This window comes from Moschus berezovskii, chromosome 5 (assembly GCF_049115385.1).
Source record: "Moschus berezovskii isolate FMDL1 chromosome 5, NW_MosBer_1.0, whole genome shotgun sequence".
Classification (NCBI taxonomy): Eukaryota; Metazoa; Chordata; class Mammalia; order Artiodactyla; family Moschidae; genus Moschus; species Moschus berezovskii.
This window is the reverse complement of record NC_142464.1, coordinates 28178442-28199740: the sequence shown is the minus strand read 5'-3', so window position 1 is coordinate 28199740 and position 21299 is coordinate 28178442. Positions and strand designations below refer to the sequence as shown.

The window sequence follows — 21299 nt, the reverse complement described above, 5'->3', positions numbered from 1 at the left end:
ACATGGACTCCTTTATAGCATGTGTTCGTGAGACACATACCCCTGGTTATCAAACTGATAAATTAGTTTTTATCTTTTCTTTCATCGTTAATTTCCCCATCGTCATTTCACTCTATTAATTTCAGCAAAATTGTTTTGTTTTTAAAATTTCATTAGAGTCTACAAATGATGTTTTTCAATTCTCATGTTTTTCTTCTACATGGTAGCTATAATTCGCCATTGGAAAAAAATCATTTAACGAGTCATTTGGTTAGCTTTTAAAACAGTTTATAGAGAATCATGATAAATATATACTTTTTCTTATTAATTTATTTTAGAAAAATGTTTTTGCTGAAGGAACCTTCAGTGCCACCAAAGGAAAGTATTTTTGTTATTATTATAACTTCTTAGACCTTTATATATTTGATACGAATCAATCCTTACTAACTTAGCCACTTACCAGAAGGAAATGCAAATACTATATGTGGGAAAATAATAACCAAGAATCCAATTATGTGTACATTTTAAAATATCTAATGCAGAGTACATCATGTGAAATGCCTGGTTGGATGAAACACAAGCTGGAATCAGATTATTGGGAGAAATATCAATAACTTCAGATATGCAGATGACACCATCCTCATGGCAGAAAGCAAAGAGGAACTAAAGAACCTGTTGAAGATGAAAGAGGAGAGTGAAAAAGCTGGCTTAAAACTCAACATTCAAAAAATGAAGATCATGGCATCCGGTTCCATCACTTCATGGATGAGGAATAGATGGAAAAATAGGTGGGGAAACAAGGGAAACAGTGACAGACATTATTTTCTGGGCTCCAAAATCACTGCAGATGGTGACTGCAGCCTTGAAGTTAAAAGACACTTGCTCCATGGAAGAAAAGCTGTGACCAACCTAGACAGTGTATTAAAAAGCATAGACATTACTTTGCCAACAAAGGTCCATCTAGTCAAAGCTATGGTTTTACCAGTGGTTGTGTATGGATGTGAGAGTTGGATCATAAAGAAGGATGAGTGCCAAAGAATTGATGCTTTTGAGCTCTGATGTTAGAGAAGACTTTTGAGAGTCCCTTGGATAGCAAGGAGATCAAACCAATCATTCCTAAAGGAAATCAATCTTGAATGTTCATTAGCAGGACTGATGCTGAAACTGAAGCTCCAATACGTTGGCCACCTGACGCAAAGAGCCAAATCATTAGAAGAGACCCTGATACTGGGAAAGACTGAAGGCAGGAGGAGAAGGGGGCGACAGGATGAGATGGTTGGATGGAATCACTGACTCAATGGACATGGATTTGAGCAAGCCCTGGGAGATGATGCAGGACAGGGAAGCCTGGCGTGCTGCAGTCCATGGGGTCGCAAAGAGTTGCACACGACTGAGTGACTGAACAACAGTGGAAGATACCTAATCAAAAGTAACTAGACATACAAAACTCAAGATAACATAATCACAATTTAAAGAAAATAAAATATACAGTAAGAAGAGATCCACGGTTTACTCAGATAATCAGTTCAGTTCAGTTCAGTCGCTCAGTCGTGTCCGACTCTTTGCGACCCCATGAATCACAGCACGCCAGGCCTCTCTGTCCATCACCAACTTCCGAAGTTCACTCAAACTCATGTCCATCGAGTCAGTGCTGCCATCCAGCCATCTCATTCTCTGTCGTCCCTGTCTCCTCCCGCCCCCAATCCCTCCCAGCATCAGTCTTTTCCAGTGAGTCAACTCGTCGCATGAGGTGGCCAAAGTATTGGAGCTTCAGCTTTAGCATCAGTCCTTCCAATGAACGCCCAGGATTGATCTCCTTTAGAATGGACTGGTTGGATCTCCTTGCAGTCCAAGGGACTCTCAAGAGTCTTCTCCAGCACCAAGTACAGTTAAAAGATAAGACTAAAATAATATACTGTATATATTAAATGAAATATAAGACAGTATTTAGAACTTTTGCAGAGAGCTAGAAGCATGAAAATTAACTGATAGAAAAATTTAAATTATATACATAAACATAATTTTAAAAATTAAAATGCAAAAGTCAGTAGAAGACTTTACAGAAGGTAAATATAAATGAAGACAATTACTGAACTAAAAAAAGAGCAGAGAAAAATATCCAGACTGAAACATGTAGAGACAAAGGTATGTAAAACACACACACATGAATATTAACGATTGTCAAAGTGGGTTGGTGCAGAAGGATCTAGGGAGCCTGGAGCCTTGCCATCAGGGTTGCTGCATTTTTCCTAACTTTTTTTGTCACATGTGTGGAAGAAATTATTAAGTGGCAAAATGTTAAGATCATAAGTGGTAAGCAGCATTGCCCTGGCTTCCCTGGTGGCTCAGAGGATAAAGAACCCACCTGCAATGCAGGTGACCCAGGTTCGATCCCTGGGTTGGGAAGATCTCTTTGAGAAGGGAATGGCAACCCACTCCAGTATTCTTGTCTGGAGAATCCCATGGACAGAGGAGTCTGGTGGGCTTGCAAAGAGTTTGATACAACTGAACATTTACTTCCTCAAAATCTAGAAAGTGACTCCCAGTATGATTAAGAGTATACAGACTGCAAGCTTGAGAGTATTCAACTTCATGAAGTTATGAACTTGATGAAGTTAAGTTCATTAGAATATATATATATATATATATATTTCTCATAATATTTTATGGCTTTGCTTGCTGTGGTGATTGGGCTTCCTAGGTGGCTGAGTGTGAAAGAATTCTCAGGAAATGCAGATTCAATCTCTGGGTCGGGAAGATCCCTTGGAGAAGGAAATGGCTGCTCACTCCAGTGTTCTTGCCTGGGAAATCCTGTGGATAGAGGAGCCTGGCAAACTGTATAATCATGGGGTCACAAAAGAGTTGAACACAATGACTAAACAAAAACTGTGGTGATTCTAGAACTAGATTTTCCAGAATCCCTTTCCCTGTATGACTGTTGGCAGCAAGAAAAATTTACTTAGGATTTGGAAAGTGGAAGGAGGGTGCCTCTGCTCTGTTTGGATAGTTGGTACATATCATCAGACGCATTCCGGAAGTGCATGAATTTGGGACTGAACTGGTGGCCTCGGCAGCCATCAGCACTGCAGCTCACCTAGATGCCATTGGACCTCTTTCTTCAGTTTACTTTGCATTTGGGCCAGGTATGTGCAGACTGTAGAAAAAGAAGTCGGCTTCTTCAGAATTCCCACATGACTCAGACTGGAGGCGGTGAGATACTGATTCCAGTTCATGTGCAATGATTCCAGTTTGCCTTGTCTTCCCCTGTTCCATGCGTAACTTTTCTTCCTGACTGCCATCTCTGCTAACCTACAGTGACTTCTAATCCACCACCAGATGAGAGACAACAACTTCCTGTAAACTTTGCCAAAAACTTCAGATGTGGAATTTTTATAATTTGTGTAACAAGACTTGTTCCATATTGCTAAATTGTGGCTTTGCAACCCCGACACTGAAATTGATCCTAAAGTGGCTCTAGAGAAATAAAAACTTGAGGATGCATTATCCAAATATTTTCTGGGACATCTGGAATTGGTTCCTTGATGTTATTAAATTTAACTGCCTTAATAACCCTGTTGCAAGTAGTAGACACTGGTTGTCTGTTCCATGCAATGGAAAAGTAGTTAGGTAGATGATTATGAGGACACCTAAAATCAAGTGATTAGAAAATGCAGGTGGTGCTAGTGGTAAAGGGCAAGTGGTGCTGGTTTAGAACACTTCTGTGAAAATAAAGACCATAAAGGAGTTTGTCGGTTATTTGAGAGTACACAAAAGAACTTGAAGAAATAAAATGAGGAATGTGGGTCTTTAATTTTCCACCTTAAATTGTGGATAGGAAAGCAGTTTTAGGACTTTGTCCTAAAATAAAGGGCCTTAGCCAGGCACAGGGCCAGGATTTCTGAAAACAACACCTTAAGTCTAACTATAAAAGAGTGCCGCGTGCCTGCCAAGTCGCTTCAGTCGTGTTCAACTCATTTTGACTCTACAGACTGTAGCCCGCCAGGTTCCTCTGTCCATGGAATTTTCCAGGCAAGCATGTTTGAGTGGACTGTCATCCCCTCTTCCTGACCCAGGGATCAAACCCGCATCTATTATGTCTTCTGAACTGGCAGATGGGTTCTTTACCACTAGCACCACCTGGGAAGCCAAGGGTGCTGTATTATAGTACAAAATTAATTCATAAAATCACAAGATTGCATGTATTAAATGTAGAGCAATGACTGGGGAGGATTTTATTCTGAAAACGGAGAGGGGTAACCAGTTCTCATTGCTTATAGACCTTTGACCAGATTCAAATCTTGGTAGGACCTAGAAGGTAGAAGGCAGATGAAAATCATCAACGGATTTACCACTCCTGATATGGAAAAAGATCTTAAAGCTACAGTGGCAGGATAAAAGAAATATGTTGGGTCTGATTGAATTTGTTGATATGCTTGCATTAAGCATAGATTTCAGATTCAATATGTTAGCTCTGGTGACTGGGAGTAACAATTTTGGAGGCTAGTAACAAACTTTGCACTCAAATATGGCCTCACTAAATGAAGTGAAAATGCCATTACTTTCTTGGTGCAGTGTAGAGGGTGGTATCCAAAGGCTAAAGGAAATCAAGTAAATTCTAGAGTAAATTTATCATGAAAGTCCCACTCACTCCATTAATTATATTTTTTGTAACGTTCAGAGATTATTTCCTTCACAAAAACTGTGAGAAATACACCTACAGGGAATTCTAGTATTCTTAAAGATATCTGTGCTGGTTATTCTCTGTTGGCCAGAATGACAGTGGGAATCACTACCATTGAATTGGGATCCCAGATTCAATAAGGATGGTGTGTCCTATGGTGGCAGGGACCAAGCTGTGGCATGTAATTTCCAGAGGCAAGTATGGTTATTTATGAGTATGGTTGTAGCCACCATTTCAGGTGTGATTTTGACGCTGGAGCAGGCAGACATAATTTTCAGCACCTAGAATGGATCAGTTAATGTAACAAATGCTACTCTGATTTATATATTCTCTCTCTTTATTTGGAACTGTTTGTTCTCACCTGGCAGAGTCAGAAGTAAACTTTCACTTATACTAAGTCAACTAGCTTCCTAATCCAATATCATAATCTTGTCCATAGGTACTTTGATATCCTACCCATTGTAGAACATCACTAACTCATTCAATTAATGATAGAGTTCTCCTTGTACACACATGGATGGTATCCATGTGTACCAGAGGAAAGGAGATAAATGCCATAGAATACACTGGTCATAGCAAACACCCTCTTCCAACAACACAAGAGAAGACTCTACACATGGACATCACCAGATGGTCAATACCGAAAACAGATTGATTATATTCTTTGCAGCTGAAGATGGAGAAGTTCTATACAGTCAGCAAAAACAAGACCATGAACTGACTGTGGCTCAGATAATGAACTCCTTATTGCCAAATTCAGACTTAAATTGAAGAAAGTAGGGAAAACCACTAGACCATTCAGGTATGACCTAAATCAAATCCCTTACAATTATACAGTGGAAGTGAAATCCAGATTCAAGGAATTAGATCTGATAGACAGAGTGCCTGAAGAACTATGGACGGAGGTTCATGACATTGTATTGGAGGCAGTGATCAAGACCATCCCCAAGAAAAAGAAATTCAAAAAGGCAACATGGTTGTCTGAGGAGACCTTACAAATAGCTGAGAAATAAGAGAAGCTAAAGGCAAAAGGGAAAGGGAAAGATGTACCCATTTGAACGCAGAGTTCCAAAGAATAGCAAGGAGAGATAAGAAAGCCTTCCTCAAGGATCAGTGCAAAGAAATAGAGGAAAACAATAGAATGGAAAAGATGAGCTATCTCTTCAAGAAAGTTAGAGATACCAAGGGAATATTTAATGCAAAGATGGGCACAATAAAGGACAGAAATTGTATGGACCTAACAGAAGCAGAAACTATTAAGAAGAAGTGGCAAGAATACACAGAAGAACTATACAAAAAAAGATTTTCATGACCCAGACAACCACAATGGTGTGATCACTCACCTAGAATCAGGGATCCTGGAATGCAAAGTCAAGTGGGCCTTAGGAAGAATCACTATGAACAAAGCTAGTGGAGGTGATGAGATTCCAGTTGAGTTATTTCAAATTCTAAACGATGATGCTGTAAAAGTGCTTCACTCAATATGCCAGCAAATTTGGAAAACTCACCAGTGGCCACAGGACTGGAAAAGGTCAATTTTCATTGCCATCCCAAAGAAAGACAATGCCAAAGAATGCTCAAACTACTGCACAATTGCACTCATCTCACACACTAGCAAAGTAATGCTCAAAATTCTCCAAGCAAGTCTTCAACAGTACATGAACCAAGAACTTCCAGATGTTCAAGCTGGCTTTAGAAAAGGCAGAGGAACAAGAGACCAAGCAGCCAACATCCCTTGGATCATCAAAAAAGCGAGAGAGTTCCAGAGAAATATCTATTTCTGCTTCATTGACTATGCCAAAGCCTTTGACTGTGTGGATCACAACAAACTGTGGAAAACTCCTTAAGAGATACCAGACCATCTGACCTACCTCCTGAGAAATCTGTATGCAGATCAAGAAGCATATAGAACAGACTGGTTCTAAATTGGGAAAGGAGTACATTAAGGCTATATATTGTCACCATGCTTATTTAACTTATATGCAGAATACATCATGAGAAATGCCTGTCTGGATGAAACACAATCTGGAATCAAATAATCTCAGATATCAATATTGAAGTATCAATAACCTCAGATATGCAGATGGCACCACCCTTATGGCAGAAAGTGAAGAAGAACTAAAGAGCCTCTTGATGAAAGTGAAAGAGGAAAGCTGGCTTAAAACTCAACATTCAGAAAACAAAGATCATGGCATCTGGTCCCATCACTTCATGGCAAATAGATGGGGAAACAATGGAAACAGTGACAGACTTTATATTTTTGGACTCCAAAATCACTGCAGATGATGACTGCAGCCATGAACGTAAGATACTTGCTCCTTGTAAGAAAAATTATGACTAAGCTAGAGAGCATATTAAAAAGCAGAGACAAAACTTTGCCAATAAAGGTCTGTCTAGTCAAAGCTATGGTTTTTCCAGTAGTCATGTGTGGATGTGAGAGTTGGACTATAAAGAAAGCCGAGTACCGAAGAACTGATGCTTTTGAACTGTGGTGTTGGAGAAGACTCTTGAGACTCCCTTGGACAACAAGGAGATCCAACCAGTCCATCCTAAAGGAAATCAGTCCTGAATATTCATTGCAAGGACTGATGCTGAAGCTGAAGCTCCAATACTTTGGCTACCTGATGCGAAGAACTGACTCATTTAAAATACCCTGATGCTGGAAGTGTTTGAAGGCAGGAGGAGAAAGGGACAACAGAGGATGAGATGGTTGGATGGCATCACTGACTTATGAACATGAGTTTGAGTAAGCTCCAGCAGTGGGTTATGGACAGGGAAGCCTTGTGTATTGCAGTCCTTGGGGTCACAAGCAATCGGATATGACTGAACGAGTGAACTGAACTGAAAGTCATTCAATTAGCCATAGAAGTCTCCTTGGACACACATCGATAGTATCCATGTGTACCAGAGGAAAGGTGATAAATGCCATAAAAATTCTATAGTGTGTTGCTTAAGTGAAATTTCTAGAGTTTAAGTATCTGGAACATGTTAAGATATGATTTCATAGGGAAGGAAAATTAGTGTTATTTGGAAACTGGTTCCTGCTTATGAAATTTGATTCCCATGGTCCTCATCATCCAGAAGCAACTAGCATAATATAGTGAAAAGGCCTTCAGGAGATTCTCTAATTGGCCTGGTTGGGCATATCAGCTTCTAGGGTTAGAAGAATGTCCCCCAGATGTGTTATATGTTGTGACCAATATTTAGTGCTATTTTTCCCACAGCAAACGTTCATAACTTAGGAAAGGAAGGATAAAATTTGGGGGTAATTCTCTTACCACTAGTAAATGAACTGTTAATGAAAGTTTTACTTCTTGCACTTTGTCTTTGGGCTCTTCTGCTTTGATATGTCTTAGTTCCTAAGGAGTGAATGCTCCCACCAGGGGACACAATTGCCTTATTAAACTAGAAGTAGAGACTTCCATGTGGCCACTTTAGAATTCTCATGACAATGAATTCACTGTTGAAAAACGGAATTACTATACTCTCTGAAATAATTGATCCCTACTCTTCAGGGAAAATCAATTTGGCGCTATGGGGTAAGAAGACATATGCCTGGAATGAAGTAGATACCTTTGGTACCCTCTTAGTGCCCCATGTTTTGTGATAAAGGAAATGGAAACTGCAAGTATTCAATACAAGCAGGATTGCTAAAGCCCAGACCTTTCAGAAATGCAGCTTTGTGTCACCCTCTCAGACACGGAATCATCCTCTTAGGCAAGTCTGCAGAGGAGCTCACTGAGGGCAAAGGAAATACAAAGGTGTTCAATTATAACTATCAGCTACACACTAATACTTAATAGGCATGCATAAACTCATCAGGTCCTTGTTTCAAAATTCCATTACCCCTATAATTTAATATAAAGTGTGTTAATAGTACTCAACCTTATTCAACATTTAAAATATGTCTCAGTTTGATGAGATAAAAAGAGATCAAGTGATATGAGGTATGGGGACTTGAAACCTTTTTTGGAGAGAAGGTTAGTGTTTGTTTGTTTGGTTGGTTGGTTTTGGTCCCAAGAATTTCACCTACATCCTGTTAGTTTGAAGCATGATTTTGTATTTATCTTTCTTTGAGGGGATAATTATGGTTAGGAGATACATATATCTCAAGTTGAAAAAGGTGAAGTGGGTTGTTTTCCAATTTTGTCAACTTAACTAAACGAAACAGTATTTCCTATAATGTCTTTCCTTCTGTGGTTTCAGGTGAGAATTGTGTTGAGATTTGGCTAAACTACTCCATAATATTGTGGCTGTGGTATCCATTTTGTATAGGTAAGTAGACTGTGGGGGCCTTATACTGACAGTAGCCCCACCCTATCCCCTTAACACATGATCTGGAAAACAGTCACAAGTAAATATGTCATGACTCCAGATATCCTGATACGACTCCCAGCTGCCCTGTAATAAGCACTCTCCCCTGCCTCCTATGGCCTTCCTCTTGTACCCCTTAGAAAAGACTCCCCAGGAAGTTTACAAAAAATCCACCTTTTCTAAGGGGTTGAATTGATCAATTCAGCTTTAGCCAGGGAACTCCAAAGCACTCCACCTGTAGGTCTTAGGAAAGGCACATGCCCCAAATTCTGCCCCACTCTCTCTGTCTGTCCTATGCCTTGATGTCCCTGTGTGAACCCAGAAGGCATAATGTGTACTTCCTCCAAGACCTGTAAGTTAAACTCTTCCCTATCTCTCCTCTTGTGGTCTTTCTTGAACTATGGCTCACCATCAACACCCCCGGGCACTATTTAACAAACTTTAAACTTAACAAATTCACAACAGGTTGGCTACAAGAAAAATTTCTGTGAGATTTTGAAAGTAGGAGTAAAAAGCAGTCAATCCACTCTGAAGGTCAATGTTTGGCACCTTGCAATGATGCAGTATTTACATCAGTTATGAGTTAGTGATGTAACTAACCCTACATCATGCAGCGTGTACTTAGTGATGTCTTGTTGGAATAGAGCCTGAAGTCCTTTGAGCTACCAAAGTCTCCTCAGGCTTGTTTTTGGGTCAGATGATGGTGCAATGTGGTGGCAAAGGGCATCAACTAAAAGCTTGAATTAAGAAATTTTTTAGCTAGAAGCACTGAAAGGCTTATGCCACTCATATGTGTCTCCAAATATGTCACTAAAATAAATATCAATACTAATTTTTAAAGTAATCATAAGATACCCAAACTAAATTCTAATTATTTCTAAGATAATTATTGCAATAAATGAAAGCAGTATATTAAATGCCAAATTCCATCAAATTATCTCTATCCTGTCTCTCTCCTTTGGATTTTCCATACATGCTTAGGCTGTTGGAAATTGTAGCAGATTGACTGTAAAAATAGTTCTAATTTTTTCTCTCCATTTATGTACCACCTTTGCAATGTAACAGTGCATCTCCTTTCAGGGAGAGGTGGAGTCTTTCTCCTATTCCTTGATTCCAGGCTGACTCTTACTAAACTTTGGCTAATGGATGACAGTAAAATGACATGGTGCTCTTCCCAAGCTTGGGTCTCTACTGTCTCTGTGCTGCTTCTCTTTCTCAGGGGTCTGTTCACACCTGAGCTAGTCTGCATGGAGATAAAGACCATGTAGAAAAGAGGCCAGTTGCCCACATAGAAGCTTCCAAAAACTGTCTAGCACCAGGAGACAGACAATATGTGAGCAAGCACAACCAACATCACCAGAACAGCCTACCTAACCCACTGTGGGCCAGGATGTAAGAATATATCCAACTGACATCATGAAAACGCTATCACACATAGACTCATGAGAGATACACAAAGACTCATGAGTGATTAAAAACTGGTTTTTGTTTTAATCCTCTGGGTATTGTAGTGATTTGTTATACCCCAATATTTGAGAAATAAAGAAACCTGGCACTAGAAATTATTGGGCTGGACTGTATATGGAAGAGATTGATTAACCTGTGAAGAGATCTGAAAATCACTCTATATCAGAATGGATTGGAAGAATTAGGATATTTAGCATAGAAAGGAAGAATTTTAAGAAGGACATGGTGGCTCCCCCCAAATACCTGGTGAGCTGTTATGTAAAAGGGAGTTTTACTTAGTGTAAATGTTTACTTAGTGTAAATTCAAAGATAAAGTGATAAACATTTTCAGATATTAGATAATGAGACGCATTGTAATAGAGGTGCTTTCCTGGTGGCTCAGATGGTAAAGAATCTGCCTGCAATGTGAAAAACCCGGGTTTGAGCCCTTGGTTAGGAAGGTCCCCTGGAGAAAGAAATGGCAACCCACTCCAGTATTCTTGCCTGAAGAACTCCATGGACAGAGAAGCCTGGTGAGCTAAAGTCCATGGAGTTGCAAAGAGTCGGACACAACTGAGTGACTAACACACACCCACATTGTAATAGAGAGAAATAAATTGTAGAACTAGTTCAAATTTTCTGGTGAGTTTGGTGCCTTACAATGCAGTCATTTTTCTCAATTAGGAATGTTCATACAGAGTGGATGACCTTTTCATGGGTTTGTTACAAGAGGCAATTTCTTCTTTAGCTTGTAGTTTTGACTAGGTGACATAAGATTAGTTTTATGCCAAAATTTTATAAGTGATGAGATTTTATGTTTCCTTTAATTAAATATGCTTTTAATGATCAGTATTCAAAATTTTATATTGTTTAAATACCAGTAGTCTATTTGTTGGGTTTTACATTCACATTGATTTGAATTGATGATACCATAACGACACTCTGTGTGGAATAATCTGACGAGGAAAACCATTTATCAAACAGGTGGGAGTTCTTGGGAACAAGTTTTTCTAGGCATACTCCAAAAAAAAAAAATGCAAGAAAAGGAAATGTGCTGAAATGGGGTAAGAAAAGGAAAACATTAGGAAGAAATTAGGGTAGTAGACAGTGGCTAGGTCACATGAAGAATCACAGGTCATAGTAAGACCATTGTATTTTATTCAGAACATGATGTAAAGTCATTGGAATGTTGAGACTAGGCACTTGGCAGGATATGTGATATCTATTCTATATCATATAGTTCACTCTTGCCTTTTAGAGACGATAAACTATGAGAAGGGTGGAGAGGGGGACAGAGCTCATTATTTCTTGGCCCAATTGCTTTGACATCCATGATCTCCTTTTCTGAGTTCTCTTCTATGTTACTGGAGGAATGGGGTGGATGCTTGGTGCTTTACTTTATGGCCTCCTTATGAAACAGCTGGCCAAAACACTAGCTGGTAAAGGAAAGAGAGAAGCCAGGTCATTTTAAAAAACTTCTTTGTCTCTGCTTCATCCACTAATCATGATCTGAGTGAATTACAGTGGTTCTAAATCAGCAATGAACATACTTTTGGGTTTAGGTTATGCCACTTCATTTCTCTATGGATGGGAAATTCTCTAGAGTGATTTGTTTAGTTAGACTTTGATTGAAACAAGGGGTGAAAGGTGCAGCAGAATGACTGTCAGACTATTCCAGTCACCTAGACAAGAGAAGAACAAGTTGAACAAGTTCCTATAACAACCATAGACAAGAAAAAATGATGAGATTTGGGATCTCCTTTGAAAGCAGAACTTACAGGGCATGTGAAAAGATTGGATGACTGGTGAAGTCAAATAAAAGAAATTTTAAGCTTTCAAAGTTTAGTTTGAAAAACTGGGTAAAGACAATATCATTGATAGATATAGGGAAGACTGAGTATGGAAAAACACTAGACCATTCAGGTATGACCTAAATCCAGTCCCTTACAATTATACAGTGGAAGTGACAAATAGAGTCAAGGGATTAGATTTGATAGAGTGCCCAATGAGCTATGGATGGAGGTTCATGACATTGTACAGGAGATAGTGATCAAGACCATCCCTAAGAAAAAAAAATGCAAAATGGCAACATGGTTGTCTGAGGAGGCCTCACAAATAGCTGAGAAAAGAACGCAAGTTAAAGGGAAAGGAGAAAAGGAAAGATATATCTATTTGAATGCAGAGTTCCAAAGAAGAGCAAGGAGAGATAAGAAAGCCTTACTAAATGATCAATGCAGAGAAATAGAGGAAAACAATAGAATGGGAAAGATGAGAGATCTCTTCAAGAAAATTAAAACATTTTATGTAAAGATGGGCACAATAAAGGACAGAAATGGTATGGACCTAACAGAAGCAGAAGATATTAAGAAGAGGTGGAAGAATACACAGAAAAACCACACAAAAAAAATTTTTAATGACCCAGATAACCATGATGGTGTGATCACTCACCTCGAGCCAGACAACCTGGAATGTAAAGTCAAGTGAGTGTTAGGAAGCGTCAATACAAATAAAGTTAGTGGAGGTGATGGAATTCCGGCTTACCTATTTCAAATCCTGAAAGATGATGCTATGGAAGTGCTGCTCTCAATTTGCCAGCAAATTTGGAAGAAAGTTCAGAACAGGACTGAAAAAAATCAGTCTTCATTCCAATCCCAAAGAAAGGCAATGCAAAAGAATGTTCAAACTACCACACAATTGCACTCATCTCACATGCTAGCAAAATAATGCACAAAATTCTCCAAGCGAGGCTTCGACAGTACATGAACCGAGAACTTCCAGATGTTCAAAATGGATTTAGAAAAGGCAAAGGAACCAGACATCAAATTGTAATTTTTATTATATATATATTTATATTAATATATATAAATATATATTTATATAAATAAATATATATATATAAATATAAATAGAATATATATATTATATATAAAATATAAAATGTAACTGACAGAATGTGGTCCACTGGAGAAGGGAATGGCAAACCACTTCAGTATACTAGACTTGAAAACCCCATGAACAGTATTAAAAGGCAAAATGATAGGATACTGAATGAGGAATTCCCTAGGTCGGTAGTTGCCCAGTATGAAGGGATGGAGCCAAAGCGAAAAAATACCCACTTGTGGATGTGACTGGTGATAGAAGCAAGGTCCGGTGCTGTAAAGAGCAATATTGCATAGGAACCTGGAATGTTAGGTCCATGAATCAAGGCAAATTGGAAGTGGTCAAACAGGAGATGGCAAGAGTGGACGTCGACATTCTAGGAATCAGTGAACTAAAATGGACTGGAATGGGTGAATTTAACTCAGATGACCATTATATCTACTACTGTGGGCAGGAATCCCTTAGAAGAAATGGAGTAGCCATCATGGTCAACAAAAGAGTCTGAAATGCAGTACTTGGATGCAATCTTAAACACGACGGAATGATTTCTGTTCGTTTCCAAGGCAAACCATTCAATATTACAGTAATCCAAGTCTATGCCCCAACCAGTAATGCTGAAGTAGACGAAGTTGAACAGTTCTATGAAGACCTACAAGACCTTTTAGAACTAACGCCCAAAAAAGATGTCCTTTTCATCATAGGGGACTGGAATGCAAAAGTAGGAAGTCAAGAAACACCTGGAGTAACAGGCAAATTTGCCTTGGAGCATGGAATGAAGCAGGGCAAAGGCTAATAGAGTTTTGCCAAGAGAACGCACTGGTCATAGCAAACACCCTCTTCCAACAACACAAGAGAAGACTCTACACATGGACATCACAGATGGTCAATACAGAAATCAGATTGATTATATTCTTTGCAGCCAAAGATGGAGAAGCTCTATACAGTTAGCAAAAACAAGACCAGGAGCTGACTGTGGCTCAGATCATGAACTGCTTATTGCCAAATTCAGACTTAAATTGAAGAAAGTAGGGAAAACCATTAGACCATTCAGATATGACCTAAATCAAATCCCTTATGATTATACAGTGGAAGTAAGAAATAGATTTAAGGGTCTAGATATGATAGATAGAGTGCCTGATGAACTCTGGACGGAGGTTCGTGACATTGTACAGGAGACAGAGACCAAGACCATCCCCATGGAAAAGAAATGCAAAAAAGCAAAATGGCTGTCTGAGGAGGCCTTACAAATACCTGTGAACAGAAGAGAAGCGAAAAGCAAAGGAGGAAAGGAAAGATATAAGCATCTGAGTGCAGAGTTCCAAAGAATAGCAAGGAGAGATAAGAAAGCCTTCCTCAGCGATCAATGCAAAGAAATAGAGGAAAACAACAGAATAGGAAAAACAAGAGATCTTTTCAAGAAAATTAAAGATATCAAGGGAATATTTCATGCAAAGATGGGCTCGATAAAGGACAGAAATGGTATGGACCTAACAGAAGCAGAAGATATTAAGAAGGGGGTGACAAGAATACACAGAAGAACTGTACAAAAAGATCATCACGACGAAGATAATCACGATAGCGTGATCACTCACCTGGAACCAGACATCTTGGAATGTGAAGTCAAGTGGGCCTTAGAGAGCATCACTACGAACAAAGCTAGTGGAGGTGATGGAATTCCAATTGAGCTATTTCAAATCCTGAAAGATGATGCTGTGAAAGTGCTGCACTCAATATGCCAGCAGATTTAGAAAACTCAGCAATGGCCACAAGACTGGAAAAGGTCAATCTTCATTCCAATCTCAAAGAAAGGGAATGCCAAAGAATGCTAAAACTACCACACAATTGCACTCATTTCACACGCTAGTAAAGTCTTGCTCAAAATTCTCCAAGCTAGGCTTCAGCAATATGTGAATTGTGAACTTCCAGATGTTCAAGCAGGTTTTAGAAAAGGCAGAGGCACCAGAGATCAAATTGCCAACATCCGCTGGATCATGGAGAAAGCAAGAGAGTTTCAGAAAAACATCTATTTCTGCTTCATTGACTATGCCAAAGCCTTTGACTCTGTGGATCACAATAAACTGTGGAACATTCTGAAAGAGATGGGAATCCCAGACCACCTGGCCTGCCTCTTGAGAAACCTGTATGCAGGTCAGGAAACAACAGTTAGAACTGGACATGGAACAACAGACTGGCTCCAAATAGGAAAAGGAGTACGTCAAGGTTGTATATTGTCACCCTGCTTATTTAACTTATATGCAGAGTACATCATGAGGAATGCTGGGCTGGGGGAAGCACAAGCTGAAATCAAGATTGCCGGGAGAAATATTAATAACCTCAGATATGCAGATGACACCACCCTTATGGCAGAAAGTGAAGAGGAACTCAAAGGCCTTTTGATGAAAGTGAAAGAGGAGAGTGAAAAGGTTGGCTTGAAGCTCAACGTTCAGAAAACAAAGATCATGGCATCTGATCCCCTCACTTCATGGGAAATAGATGGGGAAACAGTGGAAACATTGTCAGACTTTATTTTTTTGGGCTCCAAAATCACTGCAGATGCTGATTGCAGCCATGAAATTAAAAGACGCTTACTCCTTGAAAGAAAAGTTATGACCAGCCTAGATAGCATATTAAAAAGCAGAGACATTACTTTGCCAACCAAGGTCCGTCTAGTCAAGGCTATGGTTTTTCCAGTGGTCGTGTATGGATGTGAGAGTTGGACTGTGAAGAAAACTGAGCGCTGAAGAATTGATGCTTTTGAACTGTGGTGCTAGAGGAGACTCTTGAGAGTCCTTTGGACTGCAAAGAAATCCAACCAGTCCATTCTAAGGGAGATCAATCCTGGGTTTTCTTTGGAAGGACTTATGCTAAAGCTGAAACTCCAATACTTTGGCCACCTCATGCAACGAGCTGACTCACTGGAAAAGACTCTGATGCTAGGAGGGATTGGGGGTAGGAGGAGACGGGGACGGCAGAGAATGAGATGGCTGATTGCATCACTGACTCGATGGACATGAGATTGAGTGAACTCCGGGAGTTGGTGATGGACAGGGAGGCCTGGTGTGCTGTGGTTCATGGGGTCGCAAAGAGTCAGACACGACTAAACGACTGAACTGAACTGAAATGAACTGAACTGAATTGCATCATAGAAAAAGCAAGAGAGTTCCAGAAGAACATCTACTCTGCCTTATTGTCTATGCCAAAGTCTTTGATTGTGTGGATCACACAAACTGTGGAACATTCTTAAAGAAATGAGAATACCAGACCACCTTACCTGCTTCCTGAGGAACCTGTATGCAGGTCAAGAAGCAATAGTTAGAACCAGACACGGAACTATAGACTGGTTCCAAATTGTGAAAGGAGTACGTCAAGGCTGTATATTGTCACCCTGCTTATTTAACTTATATGCATAATGCTGGTCTGGATGAAGCACAAGCTAAAATCAAGTTTGCTAGGAGAAATACCAATAACAGATATGCAGATATACCACCCTAATGGCAGAAAGTGAAGAAGAACTAAAGAACCTCTTGATGAAAGTGAAAGAGGATAGTGAAAGAGCTGGCTTAAAACTCAACATTCAAAAAACAAAGATCATGGCATCCAGTTCCATTACTTCATGATGGGGAAACAATGGAAACAGTGAGAGACTTTATTTTGGGGGGCTCAAAAATCACTGCAGATGGTGACTGCAGCCATGAAATTAAGACACTTGCTCCATGGGAAAAAGCTATGACCAACCTAGACAGTATTTTAAAAAGCAGAGACATTACTTTGCCAATAAAGTCCATCTAGTCAAAGCTATGGTTTTCCTCGTAGTCATGTGTAGATGTGAGAGTTGTCCTATAAAGAAAGCTGAGCACCGAAGAACTGATGCTTTTGAACTGTGGTGTTGGAGAAGACTCTTGAGACTGCAAAGATCAAACCAGTCAATACTGAAGGAAATCAGTCCTGAATATTCACTGGAAGGGCTGATGCTGAAGCTAAATCTCCAATACTTCGGCCACCTGATGTGAAGAACTGACTCATTGGAAAAGACCCTGATGCCGGGAAAGAGTGAAGGCAGGAAGAGTAGGGGATGACAGAGCATGCGATGGTTGGATGGCATCACTGACTCGATGAACATGAGTTTGAGCCACCTCCTGGAGCTGTTGATGGACAGCGAAGCCTGGCATGTTGCAGTTAATGGGTTTGCAAAGATTCGGACATGGCTGAGCAACTGAACTGAACTGAACTGAGGCAGAAAAAGATTAAAGGGGAAGGTAATAATCAATCAAGAATTTTGTTTGGTAAAAGTCGACCTGATGTGACCGTTTCATGTATAGAGGGCGTTCAAGTTGAAAGTTAAGAATATAAATCCAGGGTTTGGGAAATCTCTTCAATTTAGAGATATGTTAGATGGATGGGTGGGTTTGGATTATTGGTATAATAAATTCATGAAATTTGAAGAGACATCCTAGGAACTGGCAAAACATAGAGAAAAAATCAATAACTGAAGACTAAGCCCTAATGCACTCATATTAGAAATTAGAGGGACAAAAAACCATCATAGGAGACTGAAAAGACATGATTTGTGAAGCAGAAGGAAAAAGGGAAAAGTAGTATTTTTGGAAGTCAAGTGAAGAAAGCTTTGATAACTGTAATATTCAGCTGATGACATTTTTTGTCATTTATATCTTTCCTTCTTTTCTTTCTTTTTCTATCTCTCCTTTCCTTCTTATTTTTTACATTTCTTTATTCAGTTATTTAACCAATATAAGCTGAGAGTTTGTTGAATGCACTATGGTAGTTAATTCAGAATTCGGATACTGGAAGCCTTGAAAAAGAATTGTTAATAGTAGTCTCTTGGACAAGAGTCAATTTTCATAGACTATTCTCTTACATGAAGAATGATAAAGTTTATTTTTAGAAAACAAGGCATAACTTAACCTAGAAAACAAACCCATTGTCTTACATTTTAGGAAAAGAATGAGATTTATACCTTGCTATACACTTTATTTGCATTTACCCATACAAAAATGTGTATATCTGTCTGCATAAATATTTTACTTTCAGCTCTACCATATTTACTCACAGCATCTTGCAAAGAAAATGTAAAATAATGTTTTCTCATTCTCTAACCTAACTAACTCAAAATTTTTTTCTTGGAAATGGCAAATGCAATAGAGAATCTTCTGCAGAGCTCCTTATTCCTTTGTGACAATCTGAGGGTTAAATTAAAGGAGACTTCAGCTCCTTGTCCTTGGCTCAGAGAAAAGCTATATGTAACCTCCATTTATTTCATCATATTCTTTTTGCTCTTTCCTCTTTTAGGATTAGCATGTAGCCTTCATTTTTCTTATCTGCAGCCAAGATGCACCTCGAAAGTGAAGGGATATCTAGAATATGGTTTGAATCTAATTCTTAAAATCAAAGGTAGGTAAGCTCCAAGGTTAAAATTGGAAAGCTCAGGAAATCCTAAGTGCAAACACCACCTTTCAATCAACTGCAAATCATTTCCTGCTCCCTTGTCTCTGAAATGCAGGATTGCAGCCTCACTGCAATTTTTCTTTCTAAATTAAGAAGCACATTTCAGGTGTCTAAGAAGCAGCTGAATGAGGAAAGGGATTTTTAGAACTGGATTCCATTCAACTCTGCTACTGGTTCATTTTATCATTATTTTTCACAAGTGGGGGTGAGAATTTTAGGATTTAATGAAGGTCATTAAAGGAAAAAATGGCAGAAAATGGAACTGGATGTTTTAGAGTAAAAAACAGGAAAATTGAGAAAGTATAATATGCTATTAAAATTCTATACATTTAATTAATTTTCCCAGCATAATTATGAACTACACATGACAAATAAAAGAGACTGAACCCTGTAAAATAATTATGTTTAACTATAGAACTTAACCACAGAACTTTTTGTATTCAACCTTTTTGAAACCATTAAAAGCTTATGCTTATATGTTTATAGTCTTTAATCATTGGAATTGGGAATTAAATGCAGCAGAAAAGACAAGAACCAGAAGGTGGTGTTAACCTACTGTTAGCTCATGGGAACAGCCAAGCCTCCTGAATAAAATGCAAAATATGTATTTAGCCTTTTAATAACAGCAGGTGCTATTGTGGTTAAATTTATTCCTGAAGAATGTATACTCAGAGTGTGACTAAAGAAATTCAATCCGCAGAAGATTTTAGTGACCTCAGACAAAATACCTATATTTAGCGACCTCAGACAAAAATACGTATATTTAGCTATGTTTAAAAAAGATCAGACAAGGGAATAATCTTTCTACTTTAATTTTTCTCATTAGAAACCATATCTAGCAAAGACCAAGATCTTTTTTAAGGCTTCCCATCTGGCCAGTTTGCTTGTATAGTGATGATGTATGGCAAATGATCTCCAATGAAGGTCAAAGAGTCAAGAATCAAAACCAAGATGAACAACAGAAAAAAAAAAAAAAAAGAGAGAACACACAGTCTTGTAAATACCTGGAAACAATAGATAAAGATTGGAATCTTGTTATTGTATTTATTCATTAGGGAATTAATGCCATTCTGAGATGACATGTCTATGCCCCCTTTGGGCCACTTTGAGGTTTGAATCCTAACTATAGTATTAGAATTACTCATCCCCTACCCTTGAGTTTCACTGGTTTTCATTTCTTCATAATGTGAAAACACCAGAGAAGACAGTGAACTGCTTTCAGGTGTTTAAGAGGAAAAGGAAATATTTCTATTAGCACTGAAGATCATAAGTAGATACTGGCTACATACTCTATGAGGTCATATGGTCCTTGACTCCTCATTCTCACATCTTTATGTAATCCTTTGCTTTAAGTTAGGCTGGGTTTGGTTACTTTCTTTTAATGAATTAAATACAGCAGAGGTGATGAGATGTCAATTCAAAGATCAAGCTTTAAAAAAAATTATGGTTTCCATTGTGGGATCTTTCTCTCAGAATCTGTACTCTGGGGGGAACTAGCTGACATGATATGAGAAGTCCCACTGAGAAAGTCACATGGTAAGGAGCTGATATTTCCAGACTTCACCTAGAAAAGACCTGAGAACTGTGAACAGCCCCCTTAGGGAACTTCAAAGTGGATTTCCTTCCAGTTGAGTTCTGAGATAACTGCAACTCCACAAAACACCTTGAAGGTAGACTCCTGGGAGACTAAGTCATAAACGCCCAACTATGCCACGGCAAGATTCTTGGTTCACAGAATTCATATTTTTAAATTTGTTAAGTTTTGGGGTCATTTGGGGTAAATTTGGGGGTAATCTATAGCCAGCAATAGATAACTGAAATAGCGTCTTTCAGATTTTCCACTGAGTTTTCCATTCTACCTTTCTTTGATAAAATATGGAGTTTACTTCCATTAAAAATTATTTAAGACAATTATTTTCTAATGAAATAAAGATACTGAATACTGAAATATTGCCCACCATATACAGTAGCTCATTCATTTATTATGTACTATTTTTTAAAAAAAATCTCTCTTTAAGATCTCTGTGAAATAATAATTCATTTCTGAATTCTGGGCTCCATTTTTACCCTCTTCTGTATCCATTTAGTCCAGCATAGAGACATCATTGAATTTAACTATCAGTTAACATGGAAATGGACCCAATCTAGTGTTTCCCTGGGAAATCCTATGGACAGAAGAGCCTGGTGGCCTACAGTCCATGGGGTCTCAAAGAGTCAGACAGGACTGAATGACTAACCTTAAAAATGTATATTTTTAAAGGAGTTGAAATTTATTCATCTGTTTTCTTTATTAACACTAGGAGTTCATGACGAACACATTTTTCCATTAAATTAAGGCAGCATAATATGAAATGGGATAGAATGATTTCAGGAAAAGTTATTAGAGTAACTTTAACTTGCATTAGCCTAATAAATATAGTTTGTCCTTTATTTTTCCTTGTCTATGCTATTATTTATTCATTTGTGTTATTAGAATTAGTCTTAGAAAGAGACATTTCTTAGATACTTAAGATGAATATTCTGAAAAATTTTTGCT

General features: G+C 38.6%; 1 long non-coding RNA gene across 1 annotated transcript in view; it reads left to right on the top strand.

Moving 5' to 3' along the window:
• The first annotated feature begins 3021 nt into the window (after positions 1 to 3021).
• Positions 3022 to 21299, top strand: part of LOC129561580 (uncharacterized) — a 122287-nt gene continuing 104009 nt past the window's right edge. The window contains exons 1-2 of the long non-coding RNA XR_016037417.1: positions 3022 to 3122; positions 8867 to 8935. This is a non-coding gene — a long non-coding RNA (uncharacterized LOC129561580). The remainder of the gene's footprint in view (positions 3123 to 8866; positions 8936 to 21299) is intronic.